Here is a 17,550-nt window from a genome sequence, read left to right on the forward strand (position 1 = left end):
TAGTTAACTCAGGCTCCCACTTCACTTAGTTTTACTTTTCATTCACTTGCTTATGTGTAACATACACTTTTTCCTATCCCACAATGTGTTCAGTGTTGTAAGAATGCTACTGATAGGCCTATGAACTATGTTTTCTTTACATCCTGATGGTAAGATTAACATGTAAAACCTGGAATCACCACTCCTATTTACAGAGAAAATTTTAAGTGGTATTACACATTAGGCTGTTTCAGTAAAGCTATGACAAGTAGCACTGCTTCAGGAAAAAGTTAATCATTTTTGAAAGGATTTAATGATCTGTGGAAACATAATCTATTAGGTTAAATTAATTGCTTCTCTATTGTCCTAGAACCTCTGAAAGTTTAACATTAGCTTTATTTTATTTTATTTTATTTTATTTTATTTTATTTTATTTTATTTTATTTTATTTTATTTTATTTTATTTTATTTTATTTCAGTGACATATTTGTTATGTTCAAATATTCTCCTAATTGATATATGCAGACCAAAATACCTTTTTATAAAACACAAATCTATACTACAAAGAAGAATAAAACCAACAAGATATACGCCTTGAATATTCAAGGTCTCCACATTCCAGGTGAGCAGAGTCCAAGAGGATGGCATTCAACAAGTCCAAGTGCCAGGTGTTGCACTTTGGCCACAACAACCCCATGCAGAGCTACAGGCTGGGGTCGGAGTGGCTAGAGAGCAGCAAAACAGAAAGGGACCTGGGGGTACTGATTGACAGCTGGCTGAACATGGGCCAGCAGTGTGCCCAGCTGGCCAAGAAGGCCAATGGCATCCTGGCATGAATCCTTTCCTGCAGGTGCAGGGAAGTCATTGTGCCCCTGTCCTCCACACTGGTTAGGCCACACCTTGAGTACTGTGTCCAATTCTGGGCCGTCCATTTAAGAAGGACATTTAGACACTTGAACATGTCCAGAGAAGGGCAATGAGGCTGGGGAGAGGCCTCCACCACAAGCCCCACAAGAAGAGGCTGAGGGAGCTGGGGTTGTTTAGCCTGGAGAAGAGGAGGCTCAGGGGAGACCTTATTGCTGTCTACAACTACCTAAAGGGAACTTGTAGCCATGTGGGGGTTGGTCTCTTCTCCCAGGCAACCAACACCAGAACAAGAGGACACAGTCTCAAGCTGCACCAAGGGAAGTTTAGGCTGGAGGTGAGGAGAAAGTTGTTAGCCATTGGAATGTGCTGCCCATGGAGGTGGTGGAGTCACAATCCCTAGAGGTGTTCAAGAGGGTATTGGACGTGTCACTTGGTACCATGGTTTAGTAGTCATGAGGTCTTGGGTGACAGGTTGGACTTGATGATCTTTGAGGTCTTTCCCAACCTTATTGATTCTATGATTCTATGACTCTCATGTCTTCATACTTTGGATCATGCCTTGGCCTTTTTATTTGTCTCTGGAACGAGTCCAGAGAAGGACAACAAAGTTGGTGAGGGGTTTGGAACACAAGCCCTATGAGGAGAGGCTGAGGGAGTTGGGGCTGCTTAGCCTGGAGAAGAGGAGACTCAGGGGTGACCTTATCACTCTCTACAACTACCTGAAGGGAGGTTGTAGACAGGCTGGTGATGGTCTCTTCTCCCAGGCACCCAGTACCAGAACAAGAGGACACAGTCTCAGGCTGCGCCAGGGGAGGTTCAGGTTGGATGTTAGGAAGAAGTTCTATACAGAAAGAGTGATTGCGCTATGGAATGGGTTGCCCGGGGAGGTGGTGGAGTCGCCGTCATTGGAGGTGTTCAGAAGGAGACTTGATGGGGTGCTTGGTGCCATGGGTTAGCTGTTTGGGTGGGTTGGATTGGTTGATGGGTTGGACACGATGATCTTGAAGGTCTCTTCCAACCTGGTTTGGTTTATTCTAATAAAGGTTTATTCTACAGTGTCATTTAGATATACATTTGCTTGGTTTGTGTTTTAGTTGTTTGGTCAGTTAGTTGGTTTGGTTTTTAGTTTGCTTGTTTGTTTGTTTGTGCATCTAGAAGGCTGTATAAATATTAAATTATTGTAATTAATAAACCATCCCCTTGGAAGTGAACAATTGAGTTCTGAGAAGCAATTTCACCCTGTCAAGCAATAATAAAATCTCACCCATGAAGGGGCCTGTAATTAAGTTGAAATGTTTGTAAACCCAAGGGAACTTTGTGAGGAAAGAAAGCATTTTAGGTGCGGCAGTTGAAACACAATGGTCCCCAAATTGCGTGGATTACACCATGGGTAGGAGGACGCTTTCCTGATGCCCTTACCAATGTGGAGATTAGATCTCAAGAAAGAGGTGATCCCAGAGCAAGAGTGGGACAAGGAGACTTACCTCTGAGCAGGAAGGGAGAAGAATGTGTCCCTGTCCACTGAAGGCAGCTGGCACCAGAGGAAAAGACTGGATAAAATACCTCTCAGTGCTTTGAAAGAGAAAACCAATAGCTTGCAAGGGAGTGAGCGATTCAGTGAAGAAAGGTGAACAAAAGCATATGTATTTCAGGGGCTGTATACTTGTCCTAGACTAGGCAGAGTCATTGAGATCATCAGCTTGCCCCAGAAATCCTGCATGGTGGAAAACAGAGGCATGGCTGTGTCCCAGTCTGATCCAGTTAAATTATTTCAACACAACTAGGCTGAAATAAGAGGGAAAGTTCCCTGCAAAATACTCAGGACAGAAGCACCCAAAAGGGAATTTTTTGCCTGGGTCTGTATATTAGGTGTCTCCCCACCTACAACAAGAGGAAGTAATATAATCCTTAACCTTAGGAAGTAGACTTTCAGTGTGGGTGCTGCTGCTACCAATGCATTTTTGCAGGCATGCAAGCTACAACAAAGCTTTTGTCCTCTGTCGGTGCTTTCCCTCAGTTTCTCCTTGTGAAGAGATAAAAAGTTGGTGGGTGTGTTGGTCTTTTGCTGGAATGACTTTTCTCAGTCCTCTCAAATACTTATTTCCTTGTCCAAGCTGACCAGAAAAACTGCAGGTTCTCTCCTTTCCTCTGTGATCTTAAAATACTGTTGGACTATTTTCCCTGTCATCCTCTCAGCAGTATCAGTGGTGCATTCCCCTCTTCAGAACTCAATCTTTATGTTTTATCTCCTTTTATTAGTTAAGGTAGATGAAGTGTTTGGGATTTATTTCTAAGGTTCAAAAGCTTTTAGGTAAAACATCTGTTTTCCTAGAGTAGCACACACTGCCCTTAGTGTTTGGGAATGAAGGGAATATTGGGCTACAGAAAACTCTATAAAGGGGAAGCAGTCATTCCTCTGAGGTCACAGTTCAGAGAGTCTGGACTTTGTTCCTTCTCTCCCACCTGCAAAGAAGAAATCAGGAAACATAAACACCTACAAGATAAAAGTGAAACCTAACCCTAGAGAAACAAGCAGCCTTGATCTAACTGTGGATTAGATCCATGCAACTCAAACTGGGGTCTACCAGCAGCTACTGCTGTTCATGCTACCATGGATGAAGGTACCTATGGTGTTAGGAACTGCCTTTGGAGCAGAAAGCCTAAAAACCAGGCACGAAAGCAGACACAAGTAAGGATACAGAACAACAAAACTGTTATTTTACTGTGAGAAGAACAGGAATCTTTATTTGAGGGGGTTTACTGAAGAATATCAGGCATGTACATAAAATGAAAGGTTGTTGCAACAAACCTAGAATATTTTGCTAATCTTTGCTGAGAAATCAGCATGAAAAATTCACCATTCGAAAGTCAGCTCGTCCATTGGAAAATCAGCTGGTCCTGTTGTGTCTGTTGCTCAATCTACTTGACCTAGTCCACAGTAAAAGGATGCCATTTTCTGACAGACTTACCCTTGAGAACTATTTGTCAGAGAGGGAAGGTCTGGGTGAGCATAGGGTTTGTGGAGGTCTGCAGTGAGGTGCAAAAAAGTAGCAGAGACATCTACATTTCACCCATCTGCAGGTTTCCCTCTGCCTTTGTTCTCTTCCTCACCCATTGCTTTGTAGGTCCAATTTGTTGGGGGTTTAGCCCCATTCACTCAAAGCTCTTGAGGGATTTGGCTCAGCATAAACCTGGTCATTGTAATTTTGGCTGCTCCAGCTTCTGAGAGCATCAATCTCACTGAGTCTAGATACTGAGTAGCTCTATAAACCTTAATTTTCTTTTCCATCTCTTTAGGTGTTTAAAGAAAAACCTCATCCAGACTGGAATAGGAGAGAAAAAATCTGGCAGAATGGAACTTAAAAACCAAAGAGGGACCAAGGGATGGGTTTTGAGCACTGAAGATGAGTCTTGAGTAATGATCACACTCTACCTGCTCTTCAGAATAGAGTTTGTGTGAGTCTATGACATCACACTGCAGCCTCTTCTGCTCCATGAGTCATCTGTCAGATCCTGGCTAGCCTGGGTCCAAGAAGGAAAGATGCTGTAGCATGAGTTGCAGCTGCATAACATTTTACTTCTCATGGGGACCAGTCCTCAAAGCCATGTTCCTCTGCTGCACCCAGTGCCAGGCTCCTCACCTAGACATATGCCAGATGTGCAGTCTACTTTGGGACTTAGACATGCTAGGACCAGGTAAGTTTGAGAAGTCAGAGTACAGAATAAGCATTAGGGACAATAGGTAAGATCCTTTCATAGACATCATTTGATGGAGAGGAGAATGATTTCTTCTGCTTTCAGACAAAGCAGCTGGAATCAAGCCCAGAAATTTCCTGCAGCTATCATAACTCAGCCACACTGCACAGAACCCTGAAGATGTAAAAATGACAGAGTATTAAAATTAACAAGTTGCCCATAGAGGTGGTGGTTCTCCTCCTGTGGAGACTTTCAAAACCCACCTGGATGTGCTCCTATGCAACCTGATCTCAGCAAACATGCTTCAGCAGGGTGGTTGGACCAGATGGTCTCTGGAGGCCCCTTCCAACTCTTATCATTCTGTGCTTCTGTGAAGGAAGTGCAGCAGTTTGAGTTAAAATTGCACAGGGATTTTTAATTTCACATTTCTTAGCTATGTTTATGCTTCAGCTCACAGCCACAATGTATTGACAGTGGCTTTCCACTGATAAGATTGTTAGAAAGGGTTCAGCAGATTGGTAATATAGACAAGGCCTCTCTCCAACAGTAAGATCTGTAGTCTGTCCTTGGAAAAGTATGTGCTTCCCACTGGATTTATGGAGAGCTTTTCTTTTGGATTCATAGTCAGCATGTAGCTCTCAGGCCTTCAGATGGTCATTCTAACAGTGATTTGTATTTTTTTATGTGATGCAGAATCACTGTATCTTAAGTCCTTATGTTGTCTGCTGTCTTAAGGAGATGCTGTCTGCCTTCTCCAAGCAGATGTATTTTAATGGCAAGAGAATAGATCCTAACACAAAGGCAAGGGAAACTCTACCATGCTATGCTTGTCTGTAACCAGCTGAACTCCTGCAAGGTTGGAATGGAAGGCTGCCACATCCTAGTGGTTGTCTTTCATGCCCTTATTATATTAATTATTACAGCAGTTACAAGGCAATGAAGCCATCAGACGTACATATACATATCAACTTAGAGTTGTGTGTCTAGTCCAACAACCAGTTTAACACTAGCTTGTGCATATGCATTTGATTAAGAGTTCAAACATATCCATTGAAAGGAAGAAGCATTTTCTGTTACAACTCACAGTGATTCTGTTCACTGCAGTGGTGCTAGGTAAATTTGCATAGAGACTAACTGACAGGGAGCTGTTGGCTAGCAGTGTAGTATGAAATAGTTATATTGATGTTATCTCTCCAACAATATTTTAGAGACAAAAGACAAAAGGGCAGAGAGTCTTTAAGGAGATGCTTAATCAGCATAGTATCAGACTATTGCAATCTTCAACAGGGGTACAAGAATATGCTTGGTAAGCAGGTTTTTTTGCCTTTTTAGGGTGGTCAAAGATCATTTGCTCCTTGCAGTAACTTACTCAAAGGAATCTAGAAGTGCAGAATACTAAATTATCAGTATAATACCAGGTTATGTATTATTTACAAGCACAGTGTGAGCTGTCAGGTCAGTTAAATCAATTATTCACCATTTGTTCAATTTAGCTTTGTATAAATCTTCATTTTCTCACTCAGCAAATTCCAAATTTACTACAAAGCCTTATGCCATTCTGTAATGAGAACAGACTGAAAAGTATAAAAAGGCAGACAGCTTGCTAAATTTATAAGCAATTGCTTGAAAAAAAAAAAAAGATCAATGTCTACAGTTTGCTTTATTATATCTCAAGTGCGATTTTTGCAAATAAATCATACATGATATATATATAAATTTACATTTTGAGATAGAAAGATTCAATTCCATCCTTTTCTTGACTGTAACATACAGTAAGAGATTAAGGCAGTCCTGTAAAGGCTGAGTGACTTAGTAGAGGAGGGATTGACAGACTTCTAAGGCTAGCAGAGAACATCACAAACTGTGACCTCTTGGATCAAATACATCTGCAATAAACCCATGTCTGCTGACTGGACTAGACCATATCAGAAGAAGCTTTTCTCCCTAATTTGGCCATAACTTGCTGCTTCAGATCAGTTGAAATACGTATATAGATCAAAAAAGAAAAGGAAAAAAAAAAAAAAAGAAAAGGAAAAAAAAATTAAATATTTGCTTACTTTTGTAGGCAAAAAATGAGAGACAGAATTAACTGCTCATCTGAGAGGTTTTCTTGGGCAAGGTTGAAGTGCATAAATGAGTTTCCATCCTTCCATCCTCCTTGAATGATAGAGTGAAAAGATAGGATAGAATAAACCAAGTTGGAAGAGACCTTCAAGATCATCATGTCCAACCTATCATCCAACACTATCTAATCAACTAAACCATGGCACCAAGAGCCCCATCAAGTCTCCTCCTATACACCACCGGGCATCCACCACCTCCCTGGGCAGTCCATTCCAATGGGCAATCACTCTCTCTACGAAGAATTTCTTCCTAACATCCAGTCTAAACTCCCCCTGGCACAGCTTGGGACTGTGTCCTCTTGTTCTGGTGCTGGTTGCCTGGGAGAAGAGACCAGCCCCTGCCTGTCTACAACCTCCCTTCAGGAAGTTTTAGGGAGCAATAAGGTCTCCCCTGAGCCTCCTCTTCTCCAGGCTAAGCAACCCCAGCTCCCTCAGCCTCTCCTCATAGGGCTTGTGCTCCAAACCCCTCACAACTTTGTTGCCCTTCTCTGGACATGTCCCAGCAACTCAACATCTTTCCTAAACTGAGGGGCCCAAAACTGGACACAGGACACAAGGTGTGGCCTAACCAGTGCTGAGTACAGGGGCACAATGACCTCCCTGCTCCTGCTGGCCACACTGTTCCTAATATTGACCAGGATGCCATTGGCCTTCTTGGCCACCTGGACACAGTGCTGGCTTATGTTCAGCCTACTATCAACCAGTACCCCCAGGCACCTTTCTGCCTGGCTGCTCGCCAGCCACTCTGACCCCAGCCTGTAGCACTGCATAGGGTTAAACACTACTGGGGTTATATACTACACTTAAATGTCTAATACAAATAACTTTTCATAGCAATGCATCCCAGTTTGCACATCACAAAACAGATCAGGCTTTGGATCTAGCCTGACTCTCTAGTGTACCAAATGAGAATTCCTCTCTATTTTCTTTGAACTCCTCTCCTGAACACATAATTCAGTCTTGAGAAAATATTAAATCATGCCTTCCTTTTTCCTATGTCCCAAATTGAAGCTGAACAGAATTCCTCAAAGAGCTAATCATAAAAGATCCAGATTCTGCATTCATTTACTGTGTTGAAGGATATTGTTCTACTTCCATCTTCTTCAGACAAAAAGTTTGTGATTCTGTGCACACTCAATTAGGTTTAAGTGGCTGAATTGTCTTTATTGGCACAGCTGTCCTCAGGAACTGTCACTGTTAATAATGTTTTGAAAGTGAGTTGTGTTGCTTTGAGTAGGAAATGGAAGCAAATCTACTATTGAGTAGAAGAATTATGATACATGGATGATGTCCCCAGAACATCAGGAAGAAAGATAGCTGAAAACTGCAGGGTGTGAATTTTTGTATTTCATTCATATTTCACTCTATTAAACCCAAGAGAGAGAGTAAGACAAGAAAGCTATGCAATCTCCTTGGTCATCTGGGTTTAAAGATGCAGTGTAGAGGTGTCATGGGCTAGGGCTGGGCCAGCCACTAGGCAAGTAACAGATGCTCTCTATTAACCCTTCTCCCTTCCTCAGGAATAGAGACTTATGGATTGGAAAACTAAAACAGCTTTAATGAAAACAGTAACACTAAACTTAAATATATACAAATATATAAAAAAGCAATATCAAACCCAAACACCCTGATGGCAAATATGCTGTGGGCAGGCACAGGGAAAGTCCCAGATCATACTAAAGTGTAGATGAAAACTGGATTCAGGAACACATGGATCAGGGTCAAAGGTAGAATAGACAGAGTCCTCCTCAGATGCTGGCCATTGAAGAACAGAGCTTGGCCTCTAGGGTCCCTCAGCTTTATACTGATTATGAGGTATATGGAATGTAATCCCTTCTTGGTCTGTTTAGGGTCACCAGTCCTGTCGTCCCCACAAGTGCAGCCTTTTACTTTTTGCACCCCAACATGGTACACAAGACTTAGAAGAAACCTTGGTCTCCATAGGAGCAAGTGCAAGCAAGAGCCTTTCTGCATACCAATCCTTGGTAGTAACTACAAGCATCAAGTGTTATCACTTCCAGAAACAGACATTGTCTTAAAAAATATGATGTTACCTTCAGGAAGTGCAGTCACTTAGAAGGGACTGAGCTGAAGAGTAACTCTTCACTTGTATGCTGATGTAACTTTGATAGTGTCGAAAAAATGGTCTTGGTCTGACCATTAGCCTCAAGAGAGGCTTTCCAAGCAAAAGTTTGACAAGCAGACATTTAAGACCTTCAGTCCTCACACTTTGAAAGATGGAATATCTCTGAGAGGGATGATTTTAAAAAAGAAATTAAAAATAAAACATTTTTTTTAAATATCAGAGCTATAGAACAATGAAAAAGATGAAAGCCCTCAACCCTGAAACATCAGGCAAAAAAACCCAAAACCCAACCAACTAACAAACCAACCAAACAAAAAGAATACCATAAACTCCCCCACCCCCCAAAAACTAAACAAAACAAAAACCCCCCAAATTACTTTTACTATGGGTGGTCACTGCTGAACATTTACAGCACAGTGTAGGAAACAGACCACTGTCTAACACACCACATCCTGTCCTGAGCTGTACATTTTGAACTCTCCTGGTTAGTTTTCTTGCTCTGAGCCCTCTGTGATCTCTGTTAAAGCAAACTCCTGTTCTGCAGGATGAGATATTTTTCCATGAGCCATCTCTCTCTTCTAAAGGATCCTCTCAGGGCATCTGTAACTCATCTTGCAAAGGCTGAATGTATAAGCTCTGATGTCAGAGTATATTCACAGCAGTGTTTAGCAACATAAAATTATCTGAAGATGCTATACAAGAATAATAAGTTGGTGATAATAGTTTCCAAATAAAACTGTTTAGGACAAAAAAAAATAGCTTTCTTTCTCCCTCTCTCTCTCTCTTTTTTTTTTAATAATGTCAAATTAAAGGATGAACATTGTATCAGCAGACTTTCACAACACATTAAAAATCCCAGAGAAACAATATATCATACATGAGGAGCTTCCTAGCAGATTCATGCTGCTAATGAAATTCTACACAACTTCTTCCAGGCAAATAGCTTGTGTACTCTGAAGCTATATCCAGGATTTTAACAAACTGTTCTGCATGATTCATTCAGAGCTTGGTAGATTTGAATTCACATTAATTCATGTTAAAAAAAAAATAGAATGAAACACAACAGCTGGGGCTACTTATCCTGTGAATAAAGGCTGAGAGAGTTTGGGGTTGTTCAGCCTGGAGAGAAAGAGGCTCCAGGGTGACCTTCTTGTGAACTTTCAGTCCTTTAAGACTCAGAACTCAGAATAGTCTTAGAATCAACAAGGTTGGAAAAGACTTCAGAGATCATCGAGTCCAACCTGTTACCTAATACCTCCTGACAACTAAACCATGGCTCCAAGTGAATAAAAAAGAATTAACCAGGTTGGAAAAGACCTTTGAGATCATTGAGTCCAACCTATCATCCAACACCATCGAATCAACTAAACCATGGCACCAAGAACCCCATCCAGTCTCTTCCTAAACACCTCCGGTGATGATGACTCCACCACCTCCCTGGGCAGCACATTCCAATGGCCAATGACTCTCTCTATGAAGAACTTCTTCCTAACATCTATCATAAACCTCCCCTGGCACAGCTTGAAACTGTGTCCTCTTGTTCTGGTGCTGCTTGCCTGGGAGAAGAGACCAGCCCCCACCTGTCTACAACCTCCCTTCAGGTAGTTATAGACAGCAAGAAGGTCTCCCCTGAGCCTTCTCTTCTCCAGGCTAAAAGTGTAAGCTATTTTTTTTTTTGTCCTACAGGCTAAAGCCTGTAAGAGAGATGGGGACAAACTTTGCAGCAGGACCTGTTGTGATAAGACAAGCAGCAATGGTTTTAAACTAAAAGAGGATAGATTTAAACTAGATATAAGGAAGATTTTTGACAGCAATGGTGGTAAAACATTGGTACAGGTTGAACAGAGAGATGGTAGATGCCCCATCACCAGAAACATTCATGGTTAGGTTGGACACGGCTCTGAGGAGCTACCTCATGTCGTAGAAGGTGCCCATGATCATGACAGCAGCGCTGGATTAGATGACCTTCAAAGTTCCCTTCCCACCCAAACTGTTCTATGATTCTGTGATCACTCAAGTACAGGACATCCACTGTCAAAGCCAAGAGACAGTCATGCTGCAATTACCAGACTGGGTCAATGGTGAAGTAGAAAGAGGGTACTATCATAACATCAACTCCTTGGATTATCTGTGACCAGAAAAATAATATCAGAGAAATCTGGGATGTATAGCAAGTAGCAATGGCTCAGGCCTGTGTAGAAGGTATTGCTACATCAAGGACCAGCATTTCATCCTGTAAAATACCACTACATGGAAAAGGGTAAATTGGACCAGCCTCACCCCACACAGTTAAATGAATGGCCCATGTTGCAAGTGCTACACATGGAGAAATCCAACAGAGATTAGGGAGCACAAGTTTCTCTGCTTTAAATTTCCTCTGGTTTGTCCTCGAATGGTGGTGCACAGCTCTGCACTTCCTCTGTGTTTCCCCAGGGCCAGGCAGAGGAACAGAAGCAGAGGAAATATAAAACCATGAGGTATATGATTATAGAAGGACTCTATGTCCTTCTATAGGAAGAGCAAGGGCTTGAGATATACATATGCCATATAATATTGACTTCACATTACAAGAAGGAGTGAGACTACAGCTCTGGCAGTTAAAGGCTCTTTTATTCATGTTAGCTCAGCCCCCATGGCAGAAGTCTCAAGTGCAGGCTAGAAACTGTAGCGTACATCAAGAGGAGTCAGGGGAATGTTGTGACTAGTGCAGCATCTGGCTTGTTTGAACTTTCTTACTCTGCAAGTCCAGTAACAGTTGGAGAGAAGAAGAAAGTGACCTTTGGCAGGAGTGCTGCAAGACAAACTCAGAGTTTCCATTTCACAGCAAGACACCTTCACTACTCAGCACCCCACCCCTGGCAAGTGCACACTCATTCTTTGTTTTGATAAGCAAATCAGTGCGTGCTTTAATGTATTATACCTGGGGGAATTTAACTCAGTATGCTGTTCTGAGGTTCCAAGAGGATGTAGTTATTTTTGACGCCAGTTATTTGGTTTTTGTTTCTTTTCCAAATAGGACAAAAAAACCCCAAAGCTGGATTTTTGCCTGGTTTCCATTCTAAATCACCATTTATACCCTTGCTCAGCTGACATCAGAACATCAGAAAATCTTCCTCTTTCAAACAATTACAAAAAAATACAGATACACATAAAACAACACCAACTGAAAAAGACACAGCAATCACTACTCAGCCTTTTTTCTCATCCTTGTCACTGCACTCTGCAGTGCTCAAACCTTTTCCATCAAGAATGGCAAATAGTCCTGCGTCACGACCACCAAAAGATGCACATGCCTGGATCCTACCTAGGAATCCAGCTTACAGGTTACAGTTCACACCCTCTGCTCAGCTATTATCATAGTATCATAGTATCAGTCAGGGTTGGAAGGGACCACAAGGATCATCTAGTTCCAACCCCCCTGCCATGGGCAGGGACACCCCACACTAGATCAGGCTGGCCAGAGCCTCATCCAGCCTGCTCTTAAACACCTCCAGGGATGGTGCCTCAACCACCTCCCTGCACAACCCATTCCAGGGCTTCACCATTCTCATGGTGAAGAACTTCCTCCTCATGTCCAGTTATCCACCTGGAAGCATCTAAAACTCTATCCATGCCTCAATTTTGACCTTGGAAGTCACCTAAAATCTGCCTTTGAGCATATAGAAATGCATTTTTCTTCCAAGTGGGGTGTTATAACCCAAACTTAAATGCTTCAGAAATAAGTTGATTCTCACTTAACTGAACACAGAGTTGTACTCAGAAATCTGGACTGTGCTTAGAATGAAGTAATGGCCACACATTCTTGTAAGACTCACTCCTGTGGGATGCTGAATTTTGGTGTTGGTGAATGTGAAGGGGAGATAAAAGAAGCTGGGTGACACTGTAAGCAGTTTAATATGCTCAAGCTGAAATAGTGTAATAGTGAAATAGTTCGAGTCAGTAGTTATCAGTCATATATAAACACCCAGACCCATTTTCCTCCATCTCAGACTCTTTCTTCCAATGCTTCTTAACTTACCTGCTGATACAGGCTCGAGGCAACTCCCAGCTCTGATTTCCAGTTATCCCCCTAAGAATACAATGCCAAAAATGGGAGACTTTAGCAGGCTGTTTCGCTCAAAGTTTTAAAAATTTTGACAAAAAAGAAAATTTGGTGGCACAGATGTCAAATAATTTCTGTTACACCATTCTTGGAGAGCTATTTTTAATGCTTGGAGAGCTATTTTTAATGCTTGGAGAGCTATTTTTAATGCAACCAACTTAATTGGCATGAGTAGGGCAGAGCTGAAGAAGGGAAAGGATCCATTTAGCGCTGAGCCTGTCACTTTATAAAGCCATGGCAGGTCACAAAAGAGGGAGAGGAAGCCCCCACAAATAGTAAATGTCTCACAGCTTAGAAATCGTGACAAGTCGTTCATTTGAAACGACTGCAAGGAGGGTGCGGAGAGGACTGAAACTTTGAATATCCCTTGTTCAGCAAGCTTCCTTGTTGGGCTAGGAACATGTTGGAGCTTGCAGTCTTGACGTCTAACATGCTCCCTCTGTTCATCTGTTCACTGTTCATGATTTTATAGCTGGTTTACATAACGAGCTTGCAGGCACCTTACTACAGTGCCGAGTGTGTGCCATAGTAAGATTCTAGCTGCCACTCCACACTGCAGCTGGTGTTTTTTAAAAAGCTGCAACATTTTCCTTTCAGTTTTCACTATCCCTTGAGGCTACTTCTGGCATTTCAGGGACAAAATAAACTGCAGAGCACCCAGATGAAGCACATTTGAGTGCTCTCACATTTTTACAGGAGAAGAGTGCTTGAACTGCACCCAGTAAGATTTTCACTAGTGCCAAGCACTGTCCTCAGCTATGTCGTATTTAGGCAGCATACAACTCCTCTTCAAGATCTGCCAAGATTCGTGTGCCACGTGTGAGACTGACACAGCCAAATCCTCCTCCTCCAGATGCTGCTACCTCCTGGCATCTCTGCGCCTACTGTGTTTACAGCACGGCCCCTCTCTTCTTCCACTCCCTCTCTGCTGCTTCTGGGCATGATTAGTCCAGTTTGTGGAGTACTTGCTCTGCTTCATCTCGTTGATAGGCCCCACTCTTCAAGTGCATCTGCTGCAGTGATTTATTTCTTTTTTCCCACTGAGTAGTCACTGACTCATCATTGAGCCATTCCCTGTGATGTGACAACAGATAGCACTGCCTTGTGCGTCAAAGGTGGTGTCTGCATTTGGTTGCTGAAGATAGCATGATGGCAGAAGATGGCTTTTTGCATGTGTGCTGTTACTAAACTCATTTCATTCAGGTCAGTATTTGGCCAATTTATTCAACCTCAGCTCTCCTAGTATGAGACACAGGCCTTACGGGTGAAGCTAAGGTGTACAAGGGTCTCAGAATTCCTTTGAGTCTCATATCTTAAACCACTGTGCAGATTTAAGGCCAGAGGGATCGCTCTGGCTATCAGATCTGATGAATCAGAATGATGCAAGACATAATAGAAATTCATGTGGGCATTTCCTCATTCAGCACTGTCACGAGTCATCTGCCTGTGCAAGAAGTAAAAAGGGAACCCTATATATCAGATGATTTGACCATGAAGAGGTATCAACACAGCAAACGGAGTACTCCGATCCACTGCTTCCAAACCTCCAGCTTTTTCCCTCTTGAGACTGCAGCTAATTAGGTTTAATGTCCTTCAGTCTAAGCAGCTGCTCTAAGACACATCCCCCCAGCCCCGGGAGTTCAGAGGGGAATTAGGGATGGCTCCTGTGTGATCCTGGTTTTGGCATCCAGTTCTGTTACTCTGGAGGGCAGCAGCAGATGAGGAAGCAAGGGGCAGGCTGGACTACTGCCCAGGGGCAAAGAAGTGCATTCCTTCATGTTGTTATAAGTACAAATGATAATTACAGGATAATTTCAACTGGCTTTCAAACTGCACTAAAGTCCCTTTCTACAGCTTTGGCAACATGAGATGACCTGACTGAAGGGATAGAAAACAGTTTGAAAGAAGGTGGCTGTGGCAAGGACATGGGCTAAAAAGAATACACTGACCCTTTCAATGCTTGTCTGAAGGGCAGGGTCAGGACAAATATATCCAGGTCCTGCTGGCTGCTGCTACCTCCGTGCAGCAAAACAGGTTTGCTGTGTGCTTTGGGGTGACAGGTTGAGTTGTGGTCACTGACAAGTGAAAAATGATGGTGGCAGGTAGAAGGGAATAAGGGGAGCAAATGTGTGCCAGTACAGGTCCTGCCTATCGTGGTGCTTCTAACCTCTTTTGCAGAGTGCAGCGTGACCCCAGACAGAGTTGATGTTGGGCAGTTTTGCTCCTAGCCACAGTTTGGCTGGGAAAGCCTGGAGGCAGGCTGGGGGTGGAGGAAGCTGCAGCTGCTTCTCAGAGGGCTCTGGCTAATCTCTTCACAAAGCTGCTGTAAGATCTGGACAGCCCCAGGCTGCCTAAGAGCAAGGAGAAGAGGAAAGGTTATAGAAAGGCCTGTATGTCCTTTTCCTTCTTCCTTGCCCTAAGAATAGAAAAGCAGATTCAGGCCTGCTGAGCTCCCACAAGCAAGGCGTAGGTTTTTTAGGAGAAACCCTGTCTTTCAGCTTCATAGCCCACATCTTAGGAGAAAATCCATCCTTTTTCACATCTGCTTGCTCACAGCAGAGGGGTCTTTGTGTCAGGATCCCCTCACCCAACACAAGGTCAGGGGCTTTGAGGGATAGGCACATAACCACAGGAGACCTAAACTGCTGCTTTGAAGGAGACAGTGTCCAAACTTCTTGTACATGTGCCCTTCTCTTTGTTTCCTGACATTTAACACTGAATGCTTAAAAAAAAATATATATATATATAAATAAATCTAGAACAATTATATTTTAACTCTGCTGTTAAGGAGGACTTTGGCAGAAGAAAGCAGTAACTTTTGCCTTTTTGATTGTTTCCCTCTCCTTCCCGCTTGTCTGGCTGCTGGTAGGAAGGAGGGCGGATGTCCCGGCGGGTCCCTCGGCGGGGACATGCTGCCATCCAGCGGCAGTGGCGGCAGCCTCAGGGAAAAGGATGGGAACAGGGATGGAGACAGGGGTATGCCACTGCCCCCGAAGCTCCGCGCTCTGCTTGGGCAGCCTTCCGGGGACGGAGGCTTCTCGGGAGGAAGAAAGAGGAGCAAATCTGCCGGCGGAGGCTGCGGAGAAGTGTCTGCCGCCTGCCCCGCAGCAGCGACCCGAAACGGGGGCACTGGGGTACATGGTCCCCCATTGGCTTAACCGGCACCTCTGCCGCACAGGTCTGCAGCCCTTGACGCTGTGCTCAGCTCCCTCATGCCAAATTAACCTCCCAGCCAGCTTCAGTACAGCAAAGGGGTTCACAGAGGGAAAGGGGAGCATCCTTTTCCTGCTTACACCTCTTTTCTGTTCCTTCCCCCCACCCCACTCTGCCCCAGCTTGACAAAGCTGGACAAAGACATGATTTTTCAATATTTTCAAGATTTCTTGAAGATCTTTAAGTAATGTCACCTGAGGGACCCAACTTCATCCCTCCTTTTCAAAGCTGCTGATCCCCCAGAATCAATGAGGCTTTAGCAGTTGTGGAGGTCACACCCAAGGCAAGCTCCTGCATTTAAATAAAATACATGAAAAATCACAGCCTTGAACTTTATGTCTCTTATACACAATGAAGGTCACTATGCAGGACAAGCCTGGCAGTACCTGACACCATGATATCATATCCATCTCAACACAGGAGCTAGTGATACTGACTCAGGTATTCCTGCCCTATCCTGCCCTCTACTACTATATCCAGCTTTTTCTGCTTTCCTGCCTTCAGCTTGACCCTTGGGTGTGTCAATCTGTTTTATTTTCAAACAGGTTTCTTCCTGAATTCAAGTCACCAGGTAACTGCACTGCAAGCAATACCAACTGGACTGAAGAGACCAATAGATGTATCAGGGAAGAAACCAAACCATACCCTGAGACACATGGTGTCAGGGAGGTATGTGGTACGTGGGAGCTTATTGTGAGGTATAGGGTGGTGTCCTACAACAGGGCTCTTCAGTACAAGGACCTTCAAAGTTGCAGACATCTAGCAGCAGCTCACTACCTTAAGCTATCTCACATAATGTCAGCTCAACCTGTACTGTAACTGCAACTGCAACTGTACACACACAAGAAAACATTAATTCCTGATTGGCCAAGATCTCAAACAAAGTTCAGGCAGTTGAAGTCAGGGGTTTTCTATGACTAATTAAGAAAGCAAAGTTTGTTTGTTTGTTTTACTTCATCTGTGAACTCTGAGAAATTTTCTGAGCAAGAATGCACCTGGAGAGAATGACAAACCATAACAGCAAACTTCATCTGATATGATGGCAGATACCAACCTGCAAATCTCTGTGTGTGTGTGTGTACGTCAGGAAGAAAAACAGAGTGCGCCTAACTCAGACCAGCCAATCCTCCAACTAATAAACCCAATGCAACACAAAGGGAAGGAAGCCTCCACTGAGGGAAGTAAGAGTGAATGAAAGAAGGGCATTTGGGGCCACTGGTTGTGCTGTGGGGCCCACTAGTATTTCATGGAGTGAAATTTGCCAGAGGCAAGCTGTACTCATTTTGAATTCCAGATGTGTATTGTGTAGCCCTACACAGGAGGAATTCTCCCCACTGCAGGAAATTGTTCCTTATTTTTCAAACTCTTCATCAGGAAGGAGCCTTGACTGCCTCCTCTGAAGGACTCCATTGTCCAAACATTGGGTTTCTCTGCATTAAAAGACTCATTGAGCTGCAGTCTGAGAGCCTTTATGGTCTGCGTTT

The 17,550-nt window shown here is 43.3% G+C and overlaps 1 long non-coding RNA gene across 1 annotated transcript in view; it reads right to left on the minus strand.

The window, feature by feature from the left end:
- Positions 1–2,716: 2,716 nt before the first annotated feature.
- LOC137449742 (uncharacterized) overlaps positions 2,717–17,550 on the minus strand; it is a 52,944-nt gene continuing 38,110 nt past the window's right edge. The window contains exons 2-3 of the long non-coding RNA XR_010989478.1: positions 4,806–4,910; positions 2,717–3,309 (exon numbers count right to left, since the gene is read on the minus strand). This is a non-coding gene — a long non-coding RNA (uncharacterized lncRNA). The remainder of the gene's footprint in view (positions 3,310–4,805; positions 4,911–17,550) is intronic.

The sequence above is a fragment of the Melanerpes formicivorus genome, unplaced genomic scaffold (genome assembly GCF_026170545.1).
Source record: "Melanerpes formicivorus ecotype bairdi unplaced genomic scaffold, bMelFor1.0.p_v2 SCAF_32, whole genome shotgun sequence".
Lineage (NCBI taxonomy): Eukaryota > Metazoa > Chordata > Aves > Piciformes > Picidae > Melanerpes > Melanerpes formicivorus.